The sequence below is a fragment of the Antechinus flavipes genome, chromosome 4 (genome assembly GCF_016432865.1).
Source record: "Antechinus flavipes isolate AdamAnt ecotype Samford, QLD, Australia chromosome 4, AdamAnt_v2, whole genome shotgun sequence".
Lineage (NCBI taxonomy): Eukaryota > Metazoa > Chordata > Mammalia > Dasyuromorphia > Dasyuridae > Antechinus > Antechinus flavipes.
The window spans coordinates 431,202,500-431,222,468 of NC_067401.1; the positions used below are offsets into that span (position 1 = coordinate 431,202,500).

A 19,969-nucleotide genomic window follows, 5' to 3' on the forward strand; every position below is an offset into this window, starting at 1 on the left:
GAGAATAATTCAAGGAAACCATTTGGTCAGATATAATCTTTGGTAGGAGCATTTATGATGTGAATTACTAGGATTATAAAGGAATCAGTCCTAATATTTGAATAACTCATAGTTTAATGGGAGAGCAAACAAAAATGTATAAACAAGCTATATATAGGATGTGAAGGAAGCCAGAAAAACCAGGAAGGAGAGATGAGGAGACAGAATTCCAGGCATGGGAGACATCCAGAGAAAATGCCTGGTGGTGAGAGCTAGAATTTCTTATTTATGGAACACTGAGGAGGTCAGTATCTCTGAATGAAAGAATAGGAGAATGGAAAGATAGGGTAAGAGGTTAGGCTATGAAGCACTTTGGACACCAAACAGATTTTAATATTTAATACTGGTGGTTACAGGGAGTCACTGGGATTGAGTGAGGGGTGTGTGTGTGTGTGTGTGTGTGTGTGTGTGTGTGTGTGTGTATGCACTCGTGCATGTGTGCTCGTGCATGTTAGTTGGATCAAGACTTTAGGAAAATCACTTTGGCAGAAGAATGAAGGATAGATTGGTATAGGGAGAGACTTTTAGCAAGTTGAACAATCAGCAAACTACTGCAATAGATCCCGGTATAATAGTCCAATAACAGAGAAGAGAAAAAAGGGCATATTTGAGAAATTTCACAAAGGTAAAATCAAAAGACCATGGCAACAAATTGAATATGGGGATGAGAAATAATGAAGAGTAGAGGTTGACATCTAGAATGTGAGCCTGGGTAATTCTCCAGGAGGGAAGTTTGGAAGAGAGAGAGGTTTTAGAGAAAAGATGAGAAATTCTATTTTGGACAGTTTAGTAAACTATGTCTACTACACACACAGTTTGTGATCTGAGAGGAAGTTGGTAGAGAGTAATTTCTCTGGTTAGGGTTGGATAGGTTGATTTGAGAAACACAGAGATAATTAAATACATGGTAGTGGATGAGATCAACATGTAAAATAGAACAGGGGAAAGAGAAGAGGTATTAGGATAGAGCCCCATGGGAATTCATCTAGACTAGGATCCATTTAGTCAGGTAGGAGGAGAGACAGGTTTTAAAATAAGAGTTTCAAGGAGAAGATGTTGTCAAAGATTGCAGAAAGGCCAAGACGAATGAAGACTGAAAAAAAGCCATTGGATTTGGCTATTAAGTGATCAGTGTAGAATTGAACATGTTTACCCAGGTACTAAAATGGAAAGAGAAGCATGTGATCAGCACTGGAGTGATGGTCTGAGGAAGGACTAAAAAGACAAAGAATTGAAGATCAGGGTGAAAATAAAGAACAGAATTTGAAGTTGCAAGGCAAAGAGAAAGGTAGAAGGACAATAATAAATTATGAAAAGCAGAGAAAATTTTAGAATTCATGAATTCAGATATGGTACAATTATGAGTAATGATAGGATTGGATATATGACCATCTCTAGGTGATGAGGTAGAAGAGTAGGTCATGGGAATGAGTAAGTTGAAGAATTAGGGTATTTTAGGGAGCATCAATATCAATATCAATAGCTATTTCTATATCTATACCTACATATGTATGTATGTAAGTATCTATCTGTCTATCTATTTGGTGAAGTCACTTAGCATGAAGACAGGCAGAAAGAGAAATACTATGAATCAGGCACTGAACTCATGGAGGTAGGAAGGATAATATCCTAAAGGTCAATAGACAACAGCCATCATAATCTTGATTGACAATAAACACAAATTGGATGAACTTCAAAAAAAGAGGTAACTAAATGCTTATGATAGAGGGAAAGCCTGGAAGTGACAGTAGGAGGAAAAAGAATTTTTTCTATTGTGAATAGTATGTCAGTTGGTAACAGTGAAAGTGCAAGCCATACTGGAAAAGGAAGCCTGAGAAGGTATGTTATCAAAAGGTACCCAGGCCTATGTGAATACAGAGAAAATGGACTCTTGGTGTATCTGCTATGCACCTGTAATTGATATTTCATTGTTATTCTGCAGTGCAAAGAAGCTTGGTTTAAGAGTTGGAAGATGCGAGAGTTAGAATCTCAGTTCTACTTCTTACATGTAATTGTGAAATTACAAGATTTCTGAGAGTTTGTCATTGACAAATGGATCTGAATTCATGATAGATAGATGCTGGAGTCTTATGGGTAGAGTTTAGTTTACAATGTGACAGTGTCCTCTCTGCAATGCAAATGGTTTCTTCTTCATGTGATTTGATTTTTGCTCTGGAGAAGATTACTGATTTTCTTTGTTTTTTTTTTTTTTTTTTTTTTTTAGTTGATTTTTCCTCTGCTGGGGAGCTAAACATATTTTTCTTCACATTGTGCTGTTTTGGAGAATAACTTAACACAAAATTATAGTTTATCTTAAATGAGTTCCCATACTGCTTAATGTAAAAGTTAACTAATCTAGCTCATCCCAAGAGTATTTATAGACGACATATTTATAGGAGAAGATGAAGTTCTTACAGAAGAACACCAAATAAATAAAAAATAGAATAGATCAGCTAGCATTATAATAGTTACTACCTCCCCAGGTTGTTGTGAGGATCAAATGAGATAGTAAAATACTTTGATATTTTAATATCTGATATTGGCACAATGCCTGGCACATAGTAGGTGTTACATGAAAGATTTAATTATTGTTATTATCAATATCATTATTAATCTGTTATTATCTATGGCAATGAAAAAGCTCACTTGAATACTAACATCTTAGTCCTCAGTGTGTCATATGGAAAAGCGCAAATGGCATCTAAGAAGATGAAGTTGGAAAAAGCATCAATACCCAACCAAATGTATGTAGAAGAAAGGAATGGTGGAGATAGCCTAATTTTGAAAATATTGAGCCATGCATCTTTAAGATAACTGAAAGAGAGTGAGATATAAAACAAATGGAAAAATGCTATTTTAAAAAAGTGGAGTAATAAAACATATGTGCTTTCCAACTTTAAAATCTTTATAAGAATAGTTTATCCACATATCTAGCATATCTTTAAAGAAATTGTATGACAGAAATTGTAGGTTTTTGTAGACTTTTATAGCCCACTGTATCTTTACATAAAAGGTTAGGTGATATATGATGATGTTATATCTATTTACTATAAAAAGTATTAGCATTATTAGAAAATAAATATATCCCTCATTTGTCAATCTTCTCATGCATGTTAAAACTGAAAAATATTTCTGGATAAATTCAATCACAGAGATAAATTTAAAAATGGCAATTGGCCCTTAAGTATGGCTGTATTTTACCTCCCATAAGGAACTGTTTAATTTTATATATCTGGGGCAGCTTGGGAGAAGTGAAGCAAGCATACATTGGGATCAGTGGTACCTGAAAGACTATAAAGGATCTCAGTCTTGGGTACAATGATCTTTAGGATCACCAGGAGGTAGAAGAGAATCAATGATCCATGGTAGAGGTGTCCTTAATAGACAGCGAATTTTAAGGAGAATACATAAAAACAGAATAGGTAAGCGAAGAGTCTTGCAGTTTCCAGTTATAGTAATGAATACTGTCTGACTCCAGCCAGTAGAATTATATGCAGCACTTTCCTAACCAGATAGCTTGAAGCTTGCCAAATGAACTACTTTGTCAGTAGTAAAGACATTCTGACTTTCTAGGTTACAAACCAAGGATAACATAAATCTGTAAATATCAGATCATCCAAATACTTTTTGTGGAAATGTTTACCCCAATAGTGATATCAGAAAGATCCCATGTGAATGTTGTTGAATCCTTATGGGGGCTTTCTCCAACTGCAGAAAATTTAAGCATTTAATCTTTCATATTATATTTAATAAAAGTTCCTTTTGCTACCTTGTCATGGCTTTCATTGTCCTGGTTCTTCCATGATTTGAACCCAGGCCATTCGTGGATTTGCATAGCCATGACAGGATCATGGTCCCCAGGCTGAGGCCATGCTGTTGTCTGGAGTAAAAAGAGGGAAAGAGCAAAGAGAATTTCTTTATAAATGAAAAATCAAAGCAATACCAAGCAGTCATTTAATAGTATGGTCTGTCTGCTTGTGCACAAAATCTTTTTGTATTCCCATGTGGTATTCCCATGGTCAAGAGCGAATTTATTTTATAGAATGAATAAGAGTAATTTGTCACCCCACAGACAAGAATAGCCAGTGTTGTGCAGGACTCTGGAGCAGAGATTAGAGGAAGTTTGGAACAGAAGTCAGGAGAGGATCTGGGATGGGACCTAATGTGTCCTATCAGTTGAATGAGTTACCCCAGGAAATGCTAGTGGAAGACAATCCTGCAGGATTGATTTCACTTTCAACGTGGCCTAAAATGGAAGAATCAGGACTGGAGAATGGAAGGTGGGCAGAAAATAGGACAGAAGGGAATATATGATAATTGTCTAGCTTACTAAGCTTTAATGTTTTAGGAAGCATTCATTTCAAGCAAAGGCTAAAGACAGATAATTGTAGAAAGATGCTGGGAGTTGGAAGGATCAACCCCTCAAGCCTAAGTAGTGGTATAGAATATTATGAATTGGATAATTTGAAACTTTGGGAAGGAGTCACTATTTGGCAAAACCTTTTGGGGAAACTGAACAGCAGTCTGTCAGAAATTAGGTTTAGACCATCACTTCATACTATATATCAATATAAGCTTGCAAATGTATATATAACCTAGGTTTTAAAAAAAGGTTATATTATAATCAAATTAGAGAAGCAAGGTAGAAATTGCCTTTCAGATCTATGGATAAGTGATAGACTAATTCAGCATAAAATAGACAATTTTGATTATATAAAATTAAAAAAGTTTTTGCCCAAACAAGTTTGATGTCATTAAAATGAGTAAGGAAACATGTAAAAGGGGGGAAATCTTTGCAGCTAAGTTTTTCTGAAAAAGGTCTCATATTCCAAACATATACAGAACTGATATTTTCAAAAATTTTCTGAATAGGTAAATAATCATATCATATGAAGAGGCAATTTTCAAAGAAAGGAATCCAAGCTATTAAAAACCATAAGATGGCATGTTTAAATCACTAGTAATTAGAGAAATACAAACCAAAGCAACTTTAACATTCAACTTCATACTTATGAGACTGGTAAAGATGATGAGGAAAATGACAAATATTGAAGAAGCCACAGGAAAACAGTACATAGTTGCTGAAGTTGTCAATTGGTTTAGCCATTCTGGAAAGCAATTTGGAGCCATGTCTCCAAAGATGCTGAACTGAACATATCCTTTGACCCCAGCTATACCACAACTAGTCCTAAACCCTAGAGACATTAGAGAGGAAAAGGATTTATTTGTACCAAAATATGTATAGTGGCTCTTTTTTTTTTAATAGACTCAAACTGGAAACTAAGGTGTTGTCCAGTTGGGAAATGACTTTACACATTATGGTATATTAATATAATGGGACATTATTACATATAAGAAATGACAAAATGGACTATTTTAGAGGAAACTGAAAAGACCTCCATGAATTTATGCAGGGCAAAATGAGCAGAATCTGAAGAATAATTTATAAAGAGGGACAAGAAAATTTTAGAGAAAAAGTCTCTAAAGCCTTTAAAAGACTTTATCACTCTAATCAATGTAATGATAAACCATGAGACAGAAGACTGAAGATGAAAAATTCCATTCACTTCCTGTCAGAAAGGTGATGAACATAACAATTAACATGGAGACCAGTTTTTCAGAATGGCCAATGTAGAAACCTGTTTTACTATGCTATGCATATTTATAGTAAGTTTTCTCCCTCCCCCCCGCCCCTGGTAATCGTTATTCAATGCATAAGAAATAGAGATTACAAATCAATAAATTTATTATTTTTGTAAGAATGAAAATGTTACTTTGAGAGCTGAGAAGAGAGGGTAAAGATGGTGAACAGGTAGATATTAGAGTGAAAGAATTTCTTTGAGGTCATCCTCAGACCATCAGGACCATCTAAGATTATATCTCAGCAGAATATGGCTGTTGGGGAGCATAAAGTGAGGATATCAATTTGGTCCTCTTTATCTCTACTGGAAATGTTATGGCTGGGAGAGAATTGGGGGATCCTTACAGTAGCCTTCTTAAGAACATCTTGGCCACTATAGTTATTTTTTTTTTCTTTGTCGAATTTTGCTCTCAAACTTTCTAGCAGGGCCAAAGCTACATCAGAAATGCTGCTGTATTTATTTGGGGAGAAGACCTTGCATTTATTTCCTTCTCTCCAGGTTATCCATTTGAGCCCTTGGAAACTGAGGAAGATAATAGATGCTGGCTGTGTTTGAAGAGATAGTCTGCAGAGTCGAAGTTGAAGGCCATTTTAGAAAATCACCTTCTGTTCCTGAAATCCAAATGTGACTCCAACTTGCTGGAAAGTCACTCCTGTTAGTGGTACTGCCAAACATATAACTACCCCACAATTTCCTCCTGGCAAGACTTTTGTTTAGAGTAGCAACTCTCAATAGGGAGGATAGGGAATTTGTGGAAGACTTTACTGGGGGGGAGCAAAGGAAGATCTCTTTCAGTTTCCTCCTACAACTCTAGCTGGTGGAATTTTATATAACGCCTGCATAGTCAACCTAGCCAGGTGAACTCCTTTATTTGTAACTGCCAGTCATAATGTGATTACTGGGATTTTTTTGGTTATATACATGAGGTGGTCTGCAGAAATCAAGCTAATTAGACTGGTGGAAGCTTTCATCTACATCTGTACTGTCAAACTTAGATAGAAAGGATCTATACATAAAGATCACTGTGGGCAGCATATTGACTTAATTTTAAAATGTAACATCTGTGTTTTACTGAATTTTTATTTTGTTAAATAGCTCCCAGTTACATCTTAATCTGGTTCAAGCTGCAGTTAGAAGTATTGTAGGCTGCATGTAGCCTGTGGGCTGCATGTTTGAAACATTTGATCTAGTGATAATGTAACATTCCCTTATTCTTCTAGATGTTTGGTAAGATTTTTACTGGAGCTCTCCCAATGCTAGAAACTTGTTTCTTCATTTAATCTTTTTTCCTTATCACTATTAACAGAAGTGCTTTTTTTGGGAGGGGGTTGCTACTTTGTTATTCTTATTGTTCTAGTGCTCCCATGATTTGAACCCAGGCTGTTCATGGGTCACAGAACCCTCCTACCCTGGAATCTAGTTTATACCTAGTTTTTTTGGTCACTGCTTTGATTGTTTAGTGCAGGATATCTAGACTATCCCATACACTAGAGAAATATAACAACCCTTTTTTCCAAATATGTGTGTGTGTGTGTGTGTGTGTGTGTGTGTGTGTGTGTGTGTGAGAGAGAGAGAGAGAGAGAGAGAGAGAGAGAGAGAGAAAGAGAGAGAGAAAGAGAGAAGGAGAGAGAGAATGAATGAGAACTAAGACTATGAAACACTAAGGTTTAAACAACAATTTTGTGAGGCAGTATACAGTTAATAGAATGCTGAATTTGAAGTCACAAAACTTGAGTTCAAATCCCAGCTCTGATACTTAATTGATCTTGTGACTGGGAGCTAACCCCTTCATGATCTTAGTTTCCCCATCTACAAAATGACAAGGATTAGATGATCTCTAAGTCTCTTTCAATTCTAGACCTTAACAGATCCTGACACTAAGAAACAAATATGAAAAGAAAGAGGCCCATTTACAGTCGTGGAAGGTGTCCTGTGCAAAGTCCAGCAGGAAGAGAAGTTCTCTCTAGATGATAAGATCTGGTTTGTGTCTGTTTGCTGATGATATTGTACTGATTGCATTAAGTCTAAGATTATTATAAGACTGTGTCGATGAAATACAAAATCATTCAAAAGCATCCAGCAAAAAAAAAATCACAGAGAAAAAACAAATGGATCAAAAATGGCTATCCCAGTTGAATGAGCAATCCATTGAGTCAGCCTATCAATTTTGTCTTGATCATACAATGCACTTCAAATTAATAATGAGCTAAATCTAGAACTGAATCAGAAGAAGAGAGGAAGCTGGTTATGTCTGGGTAACTAATTACATAGGACAGCTAAGTGGTGCAGTGGATTGAATCAGGAAGAGCAGGTTCCTAATGGAATTGTTCAAACAAAAACTAGATGATATTCTGTCAAAATGATTATTTCTTTTAAAATTTTCAATAATAACTTATTTTCCAAATATAGATAAAGATAGTTTTCAACATTCATTTTTGTAAGACTTATAGTCCAAAATTTTCTCCTTCCCTCACTTCCCCCTTCTCAAAACAGCAAGTAATCTAAGTTAGATATGTGCAATTCTTTTAAACATTTCCATATTTGTCATGTGGTCAAGGAAAATAAGACAAAGAGGGGAAAAATCTATGAGAAAGAAAATAAAACAAAACAAAAAAGGTAAAGATCCATATTCACTTGTAGAGGAGATCTGAACTATATGATTTCTGATGTCCCATCAATTCTGAGATTGAAAACTCTGAACAGTTTGATAAAGAAGAGAGATAAAAAAGATCAAGTTGTTTGTTAAGTCAGAGCTGAAAGGAAGTTTGGAAAACGACGAAATTGAGCAGGAATAAAATTGAATACTTCAACATCCAGGGAGTGTTAAATCTCTAAGGAATGATGGGAGGAGGCATGACGGAAGGTAGGTTGAAGTTGGAAGGTTTTTAAAGGATGAAGTTAGGTAAACAAAAATAACCTTTAAGATCGCTGTCCTTAGAAGAAGGACTGACTTGTTCAGCTTAGTTCTAGAGGAAAGAATTAAAATAATAGAGCAGAAGTCACAAAGAAGCAAGTTTAGTTTTAATATAAGGAAATTTTTTTTTTTTGAAGAATTAAAGGTATTTCAGAGAGGAATGAGATAGCTAAACCTCCCTGGAAGCCTTCAGGAAAAAGTCAGATAATCATTTGAAGACAGAATGTGGGAGTTCAAAATTGATTTCATACTTCCTAGCATGTGACATTGGGCCCGTCACTTAGCTTCTCTTTGTCTCAGTTTCCTCATCTGTAAAATGGAATAATAGTATCTACTTCCCAGGATTATTTTGGGGATCAAATAAGATAGTAATTGTAAAGTGTTTAGCACAGTGTTTGGAACATAATAAATGCTGTATAAATATTAGGTATTAGCTATCAAAGAGAAGAGATTCTTCAGATGTATTCTAACAGAAGGCTTCTGAGATCTCTTCCAACTCTGAGACTTTGGGATTTTTTCTTTTCCCCTAAACTGAAGAACTTGTCACACAACATTTCACTGTTTCTTCCTTACAATCTTTTCCTAAAGAAAATATACACTCTTTGGGATTTTTCTAAAAGAAAAAGGAAGAAGCTTTTATACTATGTGTCTGGCACATAAGTGCTAAGTGTTTTATAAATATTATCTCATTTGATTCTCACAACAATCCTTAAAAGTAGATTTCATTATTATTACCATTTTATAGTTGGGGAAACAGACAGATTAAGTGACTTGCTCAGGGTCACGGGGCTTTTAATCATCTGAGGCTAGATTTGAGGTCCCTATTGTGCCACCTAGCTGACCCTAAAAGTTTTTTAATTGCTTGTAGCCATATAAAATCTTGGAAGGATATAATCATGCCATTCTAAAATTCATGATAATTAAACATAGGAATGTAGAGAATCTGTATTTTTGGCATCTGAATGGCACAATGGATAGAGCATTTGGTTTGGAGTCAGAAAGATTTGAGTTCAAACCTGAACTCAGATACTAAATAGCTCTGTGACCCTTGCAAGTCACTTATCCTCTGCCTCAGTTTTCTCAAATGTACTCTGTGGATAATGCCATAGAACTAGCTTCTAGAGTTGTTGTGAGTATATGTTTTTAAAGTGCTTAGAACAATGGCTTGCACCCAGTAGGTGCTTTAATATTTACTTACTTATGCCTTTAGGATAGTAGATTTACAAAAAAAGAGGTATGATATCAGGTAGAGATATCTCTCTCCTGCAAAGGGAAAATGGATGAAGAACAATGGAAGGCTTTAAAAAATGGAATATAATCACAAATAATCCCAATGAAGAAGGAAAAATGGAACAGTTGAAGGACTAAAATTACTTCATAGGAATCACTCTGATCAGTTTAGAGTCAAAAAAGTTATTAGGCCAAAAGGTTAAGCAACAGGGAAGGAGTGTACAATCAAGGAATAATGTCTCAGACAAATTCATATTTAAAAAGACATAGGCAGAATAAAGAAAAGTGGAAAGAGCCTGTGATCAAGGAAGAATATTTGAAAAATGGTGGGGGACTTTGAGAATAGTGTTAAGAGGGCTAAAGCCCAGAATGAACTGAGGCTTATGAAAAAAGTTGATAACTTTTTAAAGTTATGTTCAGGATAAGTGGAAGAATCTGGAGGGGTCATGTGCTTGGGGCAGATGAATAACAAAGGAGGAGTAAGTGAAACTTCTCAGTATCATTTTGATTCCATCTTCTTGGTCAAGGTGAATGATCTTTAAATTGGAAAGGGTAGGGCAAACATGGTTAGGTGAGAAATGGAGCCAAAGATAGAGAAGGAGATAGTAAGAAAATACCTAGCAAGTCTAAATGAGTTCAGCTTTCCTGGGCCAAGGGAATTACAATATAAAGACCTAAAGGAAGGCATTAGAGTGATTGCTGAACCTCTGCTGATGAACTCTGAAAAACCAAGGTTGCTGTTAAATCATTTTTCAATTGTGTCTATGACCCCATTTAGAATTATCTTAGTAAAGATAGGGGAATGGTTTGCTATTGCTGTCTTCAGCTCATTTTATAGATGATGAAACCAAGGCAAATGGGGTGAAGTGACTTCCCTAGGATCATACAGCTAGGAAATGTCTGAGCCAGATTTGAACCCAGGAAGATGAGTTTTCCTGACTCCAGACCTGGCTCTCAATCCACTGTGTCACCTAGCTCTCCTAGGACTAGTAGGTGACAGAAAATATAAGACCAGATCATTTAAAGATGGTCATCTTAAAAGATATGTAAAATGATTAACGAGCACTTCAAAAAGAAGTGGCATATATCACTACAAGATCATGCTGAGTTATGCCAGACTAACTTAACTTTCCTTTTTGACATGGTTAATATGTTGATTACACAATAGCTCTAAACCAAGGATTATTAACCTTTCAACATGTCATGAACCCCTTTATCAGTCTGGTGAAATCTACAAAACCCTCTCAGCATAGTCTTTAAATAATTAAAGGAAATGCTATATTTTGGTTCAGCATGAATGAGAATAAAGAGATTTTATACATATAAATATAAATGTATATATGCACACACATACATATATATATTTACTATCCAAATTCATGGATATGAAATCTACCTCTGGACTCCATTGCTTAACATATTTCTTGACATATAATGTTTAATAAGTTTTTATTTACTGATATTTATTTAGTATGTTAAGGTTTGCAAAATTCTTTAACAGCAACTTTATTTGGAAGACACACAAATATTATTTTTTCTATTATACATAAGAACATATTAAGACCAAAAAAGGTAAATGACTCATTTGGAGTCATATAACTAGCAAGTGACAAAGCCAAGATTCAACCCACTTCTTTTTACTATACCATACTTCCTTAGATAGGTCAGGAGAGTGCTCTAGCATATATGTTGAAATTTCAGCAAAGGATTTGAAAAAACAACTAGATTTTATTCACTTATAATTTCTTTGAAAATAAGATGGAGAAAGTAGACTGAATTGGATCAAGGGATTAAACCCTAACATGAACTGATTCAGATGGGCATATTGTAGATCTTAATCTTTGTTCTGTTGAACAGTTTGACAGTGACTTGGTCATGCTTAAATGGAGATTCTGGTTTAAATGATAAAATGTTGCTATATTTGCTTGTAAGATTATGCTTTATCTTCAATAAATGATAGTTGAATTGAATGACAGATAACACAAAGCTGGAAGCAATAGCTAATATACTAGATGACAGAGATGGGATCAAGAAAGGTTTAAACAGAGTATAACAATAGTCTGAAGCACTGAGTTGAAGTGTAAAAAGGATAAATATAATCCTCTGAACTTGGATTCAAAGAATCTCCTACAGATAATTTCAGAGAGGCCTGGAGAGACTTAGGTGAACTGATGCTAAGTGAAGTGAGAACCAGAAGAACATTGTACACAGCAATAGCAAGATTATATAATGATCAATTCTGCTAGACGTGGCTCTTTTTAATAGGGAGATAATTCAGGCCAGTTCTAATGGTCTTGCGATGGAGAGAGCCATCTGCATCCAGAGAGAGGACTGTGGAGACTAAATGTGGATCACAACATAGCATTTTCACCTTTTGTATTGTTGTTTGCTTGCATTTTGTTTTCTTTCTTCTTTTTTCCTTTTTAAGCTGATTTTTTTTTTTGTGTGTATCATAACAATTGTGGAAATTTTGTATAGAAGAATTGCACAAGTTTGACATATGGGATTACTTGCCATCTAGGAGAGGAGGTGGGGGAGAAAGGAAAGGAAAAAAATTTCAAGGGTGAATGTTGAATATGATCTATACATATGTTTTAAAAATAAAAAAAAATTTCATCAAAAAAAAAGCACAAAAAAGGATAGTTGAGAAAGTAGTATATTTTATTTATAAGTATGTATATATTAAAGTGAAATATGAAAAAAAGATTCATGGTTTCATATATAATATCCTTTTGTGTTTTACTTGTAATGAAATACTTATTATTGGGAATGTTTATTAAGTTCAGAATAAAATGAATTAAATTTAAAATGAAAACAAAACAAAACAAAACAAAACAAAGAAAGAATCTATTACACAAAGGATAGGAGATATATAACTAGATAGCACTTTTTGGAACATACCCAGAAAAGAATTGAAGACTGTGCCATGTGAAGATTAGATGAGGTATCTGCATCTGTCACATGAAGGAGTTGTACTAGATAGCTTCCACTTTAAGAGCTATGCTCCTTTTTGAAAGAACACATGATTGTGTGGGATAATGGCTTGATAGGATGGTAGGACCAAATGAGGATACTTTTTAAAGTTGAGGGGAACTAGATATCTGCTAGTCAAATCATGTCAATAAATATTTGGAAAGCAGATAGGGAGAGATCAAAGATGAGAGGAGATGATGTGTGAATGGGATGAATGTCATTTCAACAGGTGTGGGACTAAGAACAGAAACCAAAGGCTTAGCTTTGGCAAGGAGAAGGGCCATTATTTTGTAAGACTGAAACCCAGGAGAAGAGAATGGAGGATGTCATTGGGATGTTTTATAGAATAGGTGAGAAGAAGAAATTCATGATGAATAGCTTTCATTTTTAAGAGAAGTTTAAGTCTTCCTTTGAGATGGAGGATAGGGAGATGTAGATGGGTACTGAAGAGAAGTTGGGAATAGCTGCTGTAGGGAGGGTGATAAGAGGGTTAATTGGAGATGAATAAAAGGATTCCTGGGCTTTCATGAGCGTTCAGTGAAGAACTGAACCAATGGAAGGAAGTCATAAGGTAAATTTTAGCTCATTTTAAGGAAGAATTCTGTAATAAAGAGAGGAATAAGCTTCCTTGTGAGATTGTGTCAGAGGAAAGACTGGATGATCATTTGTTGAGAATATCATAGAGATAGTGTTCCTATTTCATGTCAGGGTTTAGAATAGATGATTTATCCTTTTACTTCCAACTCTAAGATTCTTTATATTATTCCATGGTTGACAAGGGCTCCCTCCTGTTCTCCATCTCCTTTTAAAATTTCTTTTTTTTCTCCTTTGAACATTATAGGAAAAGGTCAAATCACATATAAAGGATAATATTAACCTTTGTTCATAAGTGGAAATATACTACTATTTAGCTATATTTCAGAGGAAGATCATAAATAGGCACTTCTGGGAATTTCATGAAATAAATTTTAAATGATGGTTTGGGAGTATGGTTAAACAGGTTTTTACTGCTGTGAATAATCTAAGAGACTTTAGAAAAACTTTTCTGCTCCTCTGACCCTCAGTTTGCTCATCTTTAAAACAAGGCAATAGGGATATATTATCTTCAAGACCTTTTCTAATTCTAAAACTGTGTGGTGGATATCATAGACAGAAAAAGCAGACTATTGTAGTATCAGAATTATGTTGTATTTTTTTTCTTATTCTGGTGGGATTGACAGCATTAAAGAGGTTGATCAAATGATTTTTAAAAAGCTAGTGTCACTTCTAAGTTTAGCTATGGCTGACATGAATTGACTCTGGGGAAATGTGTTCCCTTCAGAAAGACTATTGTGCCCAGATAGGACAATGGAAAAAAAAATTCAACATGTACTTCCTTTTTGTAGGATGTTCCACCATGACTATATCATAACCTGTACTTCTCTCTCCCATATTTGTCTCTATGTCCCGTTCTCTCATTTCTCAACTCTGTACCAAGCCCAGCTTATTTTTTGTCTTCTCAACTAAATTGTAAGACTATAAATTGGCTTATCTGTTCTCTATCTGGTTGAAAAAATATGACTATGAGATCGGTTCTCACGTCCACAGTCTGATTTTCTTCTTTTATTTAATAATAAAAATATCTTAGGTAAGCCAGAAAAATGCAAAGTACTGAACTAATTCTTGAACCCTTTGGGATTTCTAAGTATTAGAGTTGACACAACTGTGGAAAATTCCAGGTCGTATTCAATTAATATTGTGGTCAGCATTTCCCCTAGAGTCAAGATTTGGACAGGTTCCTCAGTTCACTTGAATATCACTCTTCCTTCATAGTCTCCCTCTCCAACTCAGGAGCTGTGATGGTAATTAATTCCCTTTTCTACATCTCTTTCAGGTAAAAAATGGTTCAGAGATTGAATGGATTGGGGCAAAATTTAATTCTACTATTTGATAAATCATTCAAAGGAAGACTCTCCTGATGAGGAATTTTTGTGCCTGTGTTTGTAAAAAGGATGAGATTTTGATAATTAACTCTTGTGACTCAATTATTACTAAACTACACAACTACATTAACTTTTTTTCTAAACATAAACTATACAAATGAGAGTGAGATTTAAATAATACATAAATAAATGAAGTATGTAGAAAACAATTCTAAGGGAAAATTCCATAAGAAAAGATATGTGATGATATTGTGCTGGCTACATAAGGCTGTGTGCCCAGGTATCATAATGCTTGTTAAACATGGTACACTTATGTTGGAAGAAAATGATCCCAGCAAACTCCTTCCTTATATGCCATTTTATCTTCTTTTTTGAGCATGTTATCAGCCACTCTGGTTTCAGCAAGCATCTCCATGCTGTTTAATCCAAGATCTATGCATCCAGCTCTATTTTTTCTCTTGAGCTTTAGTCCTACATTGCTAGAACTGAAATCATTATCTTCCCCCACCCCAAACCTTCATTTCTCCTAAAATTTATTAGTACTGTTGAAGATACCACTATCCTCCCATGACTTGAGGCTCAAAATCTGGGTATCATTCTAGAGTCTTTCATACTCTCTCTCCTAAACCAATCAGTTGCCCAAACCTGTTGGTCCTACCTTTATCAAACCTCTCGGTTTTACACCACCACTATCTTGGGCCAGCTCCTTGTTACCTTATATATCTGGATTGCAATAGGATGCTGGTGGGTTTCCACACCACAACTCTCTTTCCACTTGAGTGCATCACCCACTTAGCTGCTAAAGTGATCTTCCTCCTAAAACACAAGTCTGCCCACGTTACTCCTCTTCTCAACAAACTTGAGTATCCCTTTACTTCCTCTAGGATCAAACATAAAATGCTCTATTTAGTATTCAAAGCCTTTCACTATTTCCTCCCCCTGCCTCACCTTTCTAGTCCCCTTTCATTTTATGCTTGTCCACATATCCTGAGATAAAGAGATACTGGTCTCCTTGCTGCTTTTCAAAGAAGACATTTCTTGCTCTGATTCTAGACTTTTTCATTGGTTATCCTACATACCTGAAAAATTCCTTCCATCTTCATCTATCCTTCCTGACTTTTCTGGCTTCTTTCAAGTCCCAACTAAAATTCGACATGTTATAGGAAGAATTTCCTAATGCCCTTTAATTCTACTTCTTTCTCTCTATTCAGTATCTTCAATTTTCCTGTCTACTTCTTATTTGAATATAGTTTTCTGTATGTTCTGCCCCAAATTAAATGATGAGTTTCTTTTCTTTTGCCCATTTTTGGTACCCCAGTGCTCAACACAGTTCCTGACCTATAGTAGATCATAGATTTAGGTCTGGAAGGAACTGTGGAGGTCAAATAGCCTAATCTCATTTTACAATCAAAAACAGAGCCACAGAAAAGGCAAGTGTCTTAAAGTAGCAGAATTGGGTTTGAAATTCAGGTCATTGGTACTGCAGATCCACGATGCTCTGTTATCCAATACTGTCTTTCATGTGTTTTATATGTTATCCCCTTCAGGCATATTTGAATTTAGATAGGACAGGCATTTAATCTTGAAGAATAAAATGCTAATGAGGAACTTTAGACATGGAAGAGATTTTGGGAATCAGATGTCTTCAAAGAAGTCACATAATATGGAAGTAGAAGAGACTCCAAATCATCCTATAGGCATCCATCTACTAAGGCAGTCCTAGGATAGCTAGGATGAAGAGATCTTTCCAGCATCCTAATTACAGGGAATTTTTTTTCTTGCTACATGGATAAACTCAGTCAACTCGAGGATGGCTATCTGCAGACAATAAATGGGTTCTGCCAGGTGCCATGTTTGCTTTGAGTTAATTTTCATGCAATGAAGAGGCATTTCAGCTTCATCCTTATATTGTTTCATCTTTAATTCAAGGTGGGCAGAATGAAACAGTAACTATTATTAATATTGACCACAATTATTCTAATCCTGAAATTTTCAGAATTTAATAGTTAGGAAGTAGAAATAAAGTTAAGAGGCCCTAGATTTGATACATATAGGTCTGATACATTTTAACTATATGATTGTAGGCAAGTTACATAGAAGCAGCATTGTGTGGTGCAAAGAGAACTTGCTTTGGATGACCTGTGTTCAAATCTTCTCTCTCATATTAATTTACCTATATGATCTCGAGTAACTCCATTTGCTCCTTGAGCCTCAGTTTCCTTACCTGTAAAATGGAGGCAGTTAAAAAAATTTTTTTGAGGTCTCTTGCAACTCCAGATTTATGATCATGTCATGTCATGACTTTTCTGAACCTCAAGTTTGTAATAAAATTGTTGTTGCTGTGTAGTCAATGTCATGCCCAATTCTTTGTGATCCTATTTGGGGTTTTCTTGGCAAAGACACTGGAATGGTTTTCCATTTCCTTCTCTGGCTCATTTTATACATAAGAAATGGAGGCCAACAAGGTAAAGTGACTTGCTCAGCATCACATAGCTAGTAAATGAATAAGGCCAGATTTGAACTTGGGTTAGATCTAGCACGCTACCCAATGAGCTACATAGTGTGCCAAGGCAAGAAATACACAAAAATATAATAAAAAATAAAATCTCTCCCTGTCCTCAAGAATATTATGTTATATATTACATATTGTACCATATAGAATATATCTTATGTACGACTGAGAGGATACAACATGTATACAACAGATATTTTCAAAGAGATGAGAGCACAATGGACCAGGTGAATCAGAGAAGGCTTCATGTAGCAGGTGACATTCGCCTGAGCTTCGAAGGAAGCTAGGGGTTCTCTGAGGTGGCAGTGAAGAGGGAGTGATTTCCAAGAATGGAAGACATGAAAATGAGAGATAATTTGTTGAATTCAGCTAAAGCTAATACACCCCTTTGGCTAGAAAGTAAAACAAATAGAGAAAAATAATGTGAAATAAATTTCAAAAGGTGGAAACCATAAAGCCAAGAAATTCCCAAAAGGTAAGCATAGAGGACTTCAAATGAATAATAACTAGCATTTATATAGCACTTTTGGATTTTAAAAATGCTTAATATGTATCTTCTTTAATACTTACAACAATCCTGAGAGGCAGTTATCCCTGTTTTATAGATAAGGAAACTGAGACTAAGAGGTTAAATGATTTGGCCTTAGTAAGTATTTGAGGCAGTATTTGAATTCTGGTCTATCCTCATTATAAGTCCAACATTCTATTTACTATCACCTCACTATCTTTCCATACTCAGGAGTTTGTAGTTTATTCTAGAGGCAATAGGAAGCCATTGAAAATGCTTGAGTTGAAAAATGACATAGTCATATCCATGCTTTACAAATATTAATTTAGTAACTTGGTGGAGGATGACTTAGAGAATGTTGTTTGGTAGAGGCTGAGACCAAGAAGATTGTTAAAATGTGCTGAAGAGGAAGATTGGAGCTAGAGTAGTTAGCTATGTGAGTGGAAAGGGGACAGCTCTAGGAGATGGTAGCTATAAGGTGCCACAGAAATATAAGGTTTTTTTTTTATCATAATAATGAATACCATGGTGGGTCAGCTGTATATGACCTTATCTTCCTAGGAAATATTAGATATCACAGGAGGAGATTAATTTACCTTATCTTTTTCAAATAGAATCAATGACTGGAAAAAGATAGTTAGGGCCAGGATATTTTCCTTCTACATGCTGACCCAGGCCAAAAACGAAACTGAATCCATTGCTCTATTTTTTTTAAACTACATGTATACTGATTGGGGGCAGAGTTCTGCTTTTTTCATTATCTGAAAGGACATCAGCATCCCACTAGTATTTACTATATTATAGATACAGTTCTCCTTGTGCAATAAACTTAATTCCTGAGAAGCTATAAATATAATTTTTTACAAATAAAATCATTTTGCCTATGTCAAAGAAGCACATTATTCAAAGGGACCTTATGATCAAGTTTCTTTTGTGGTATGAACAATCTATTAATTTGGTAATTTGGATCTATTTGGAAAAATGAGGTATGAATGGATCAACAACGTGTCCTGCTTTGCTCTTCATAGGACAGCTAGTATCATGCAACATTATAGAGTATGGCTAGCTTGTTTTGAGCATCTTCCTGATAAAAAGTGAGTTAGGATGTAAACTTCAGGTAGGATGTAAACCTTACATCTTTTAGCTCTGGAATCCCAGACATATTTCTGGTACATTATATTTATATCTATCATAAAATGTATAGCAATATTGCTAATTCAAAGGTGTTTTTGTTCACTTATTTCTGGCTTTTTGTGATCCCTTTTATTTTTGACAAAGATACTGGAGTGGTTTGCTATTTCTTTCTATAGCTCATTTTATAGATGAGAAAAGTGAGGCAAATAGGGTGAAGTGACTTGCTCAGGTTTACACAGCTAGTAAGTGTTTGAGGCTGGATTTGAATTCAGATCTTTTTGATTCCAAGCCCAGGATTCTATTTCATTGTGTCAGCTAGCTGCCCCAAGGTATGTACTATACACATACTAAATCCCTTCCATTGCCTTTAAGAGGAAAAGAAGTACTGGTTTGGGATTAATTTTCACTTTGAGGAGCCATTAGTAAACTGGAGCACCATATTATCATATTTATATATTCTTCAGTCCTCCTGCTGTCTGAAACAGTAAATGAAAAGAGAGAAGGTGAGAGAAATATTGTCTCATTTGCCAAACTGACTTCAGTAATCCAAATTATTTCAGAATGTCTTCTCTCTTATATAATAGTAATAATAATAATCTCAACAATAACAAACATTTGCTTATATAGCAATTACTATGTGCTAGAAACTGTCCTAAACACTTTATAAATGTTACCTTATTTGATCCTCACATAAATCCTAGAACTTAGGTATTGTCATTATCCCCATTTTACAGTTGAGGAAACTGAGGTAAACTGACTAAATAACTTTCTCAAAGTCACACAGGCTAAATGGGCCTGAAGGCTCATTTTGAATTCAGGTCTTCCTGACTTTAAACCCAACACTCTATCTATCATGCCACTCAGTTGCCTCTATTATTTCCTCTCCATTGTCGTCAACTTATGTCATCTCATCATGAATTCATGTTCTAGATCTCAGCTTCTTACACTATGGTTTGCTACCCCATATGGGTCTTGTAACTGAATATAGGGGGTCATAAAATTTGATCAGTTATTAGTAAATGTTTGATTTGTATACATATTTTATAACCTAACTACTTGGGGCTATGCAAAAATTTCTCAGGCAAAAATGGGTCA

At 35.2% G+C, this 19,969-nt stretch overlaps 1 protein-coding gene across 2 annotated transcripts in view; it reads right to left on the reverse strand.

The window, feature by feature from the left end:
* Positions 1 to 19,969, reverse strand: part of LRRC52 (leucine rich repeat containing 52) — a 49,832-nt gene that overhangs the window by 25,881 nt on the left and 3,982 nt on the right. Inside the window, exon 1 of one of the 2 annotated variants that reach the window (XR_007953849.1) lies at positions 3,809 to 3,912. The exons of the other annotated variant lie outside the window; for it this stretch is intronic. The gene's annotated coding sequence lies outside the window, so the exon portion shown is untranslated. Of the gene's footprint in view, positions 1 to 3,808; positions 3,913 to 19,969 lie in introns of those variants that run through there. 2 annotated transcript variants of the gene reach the window in all.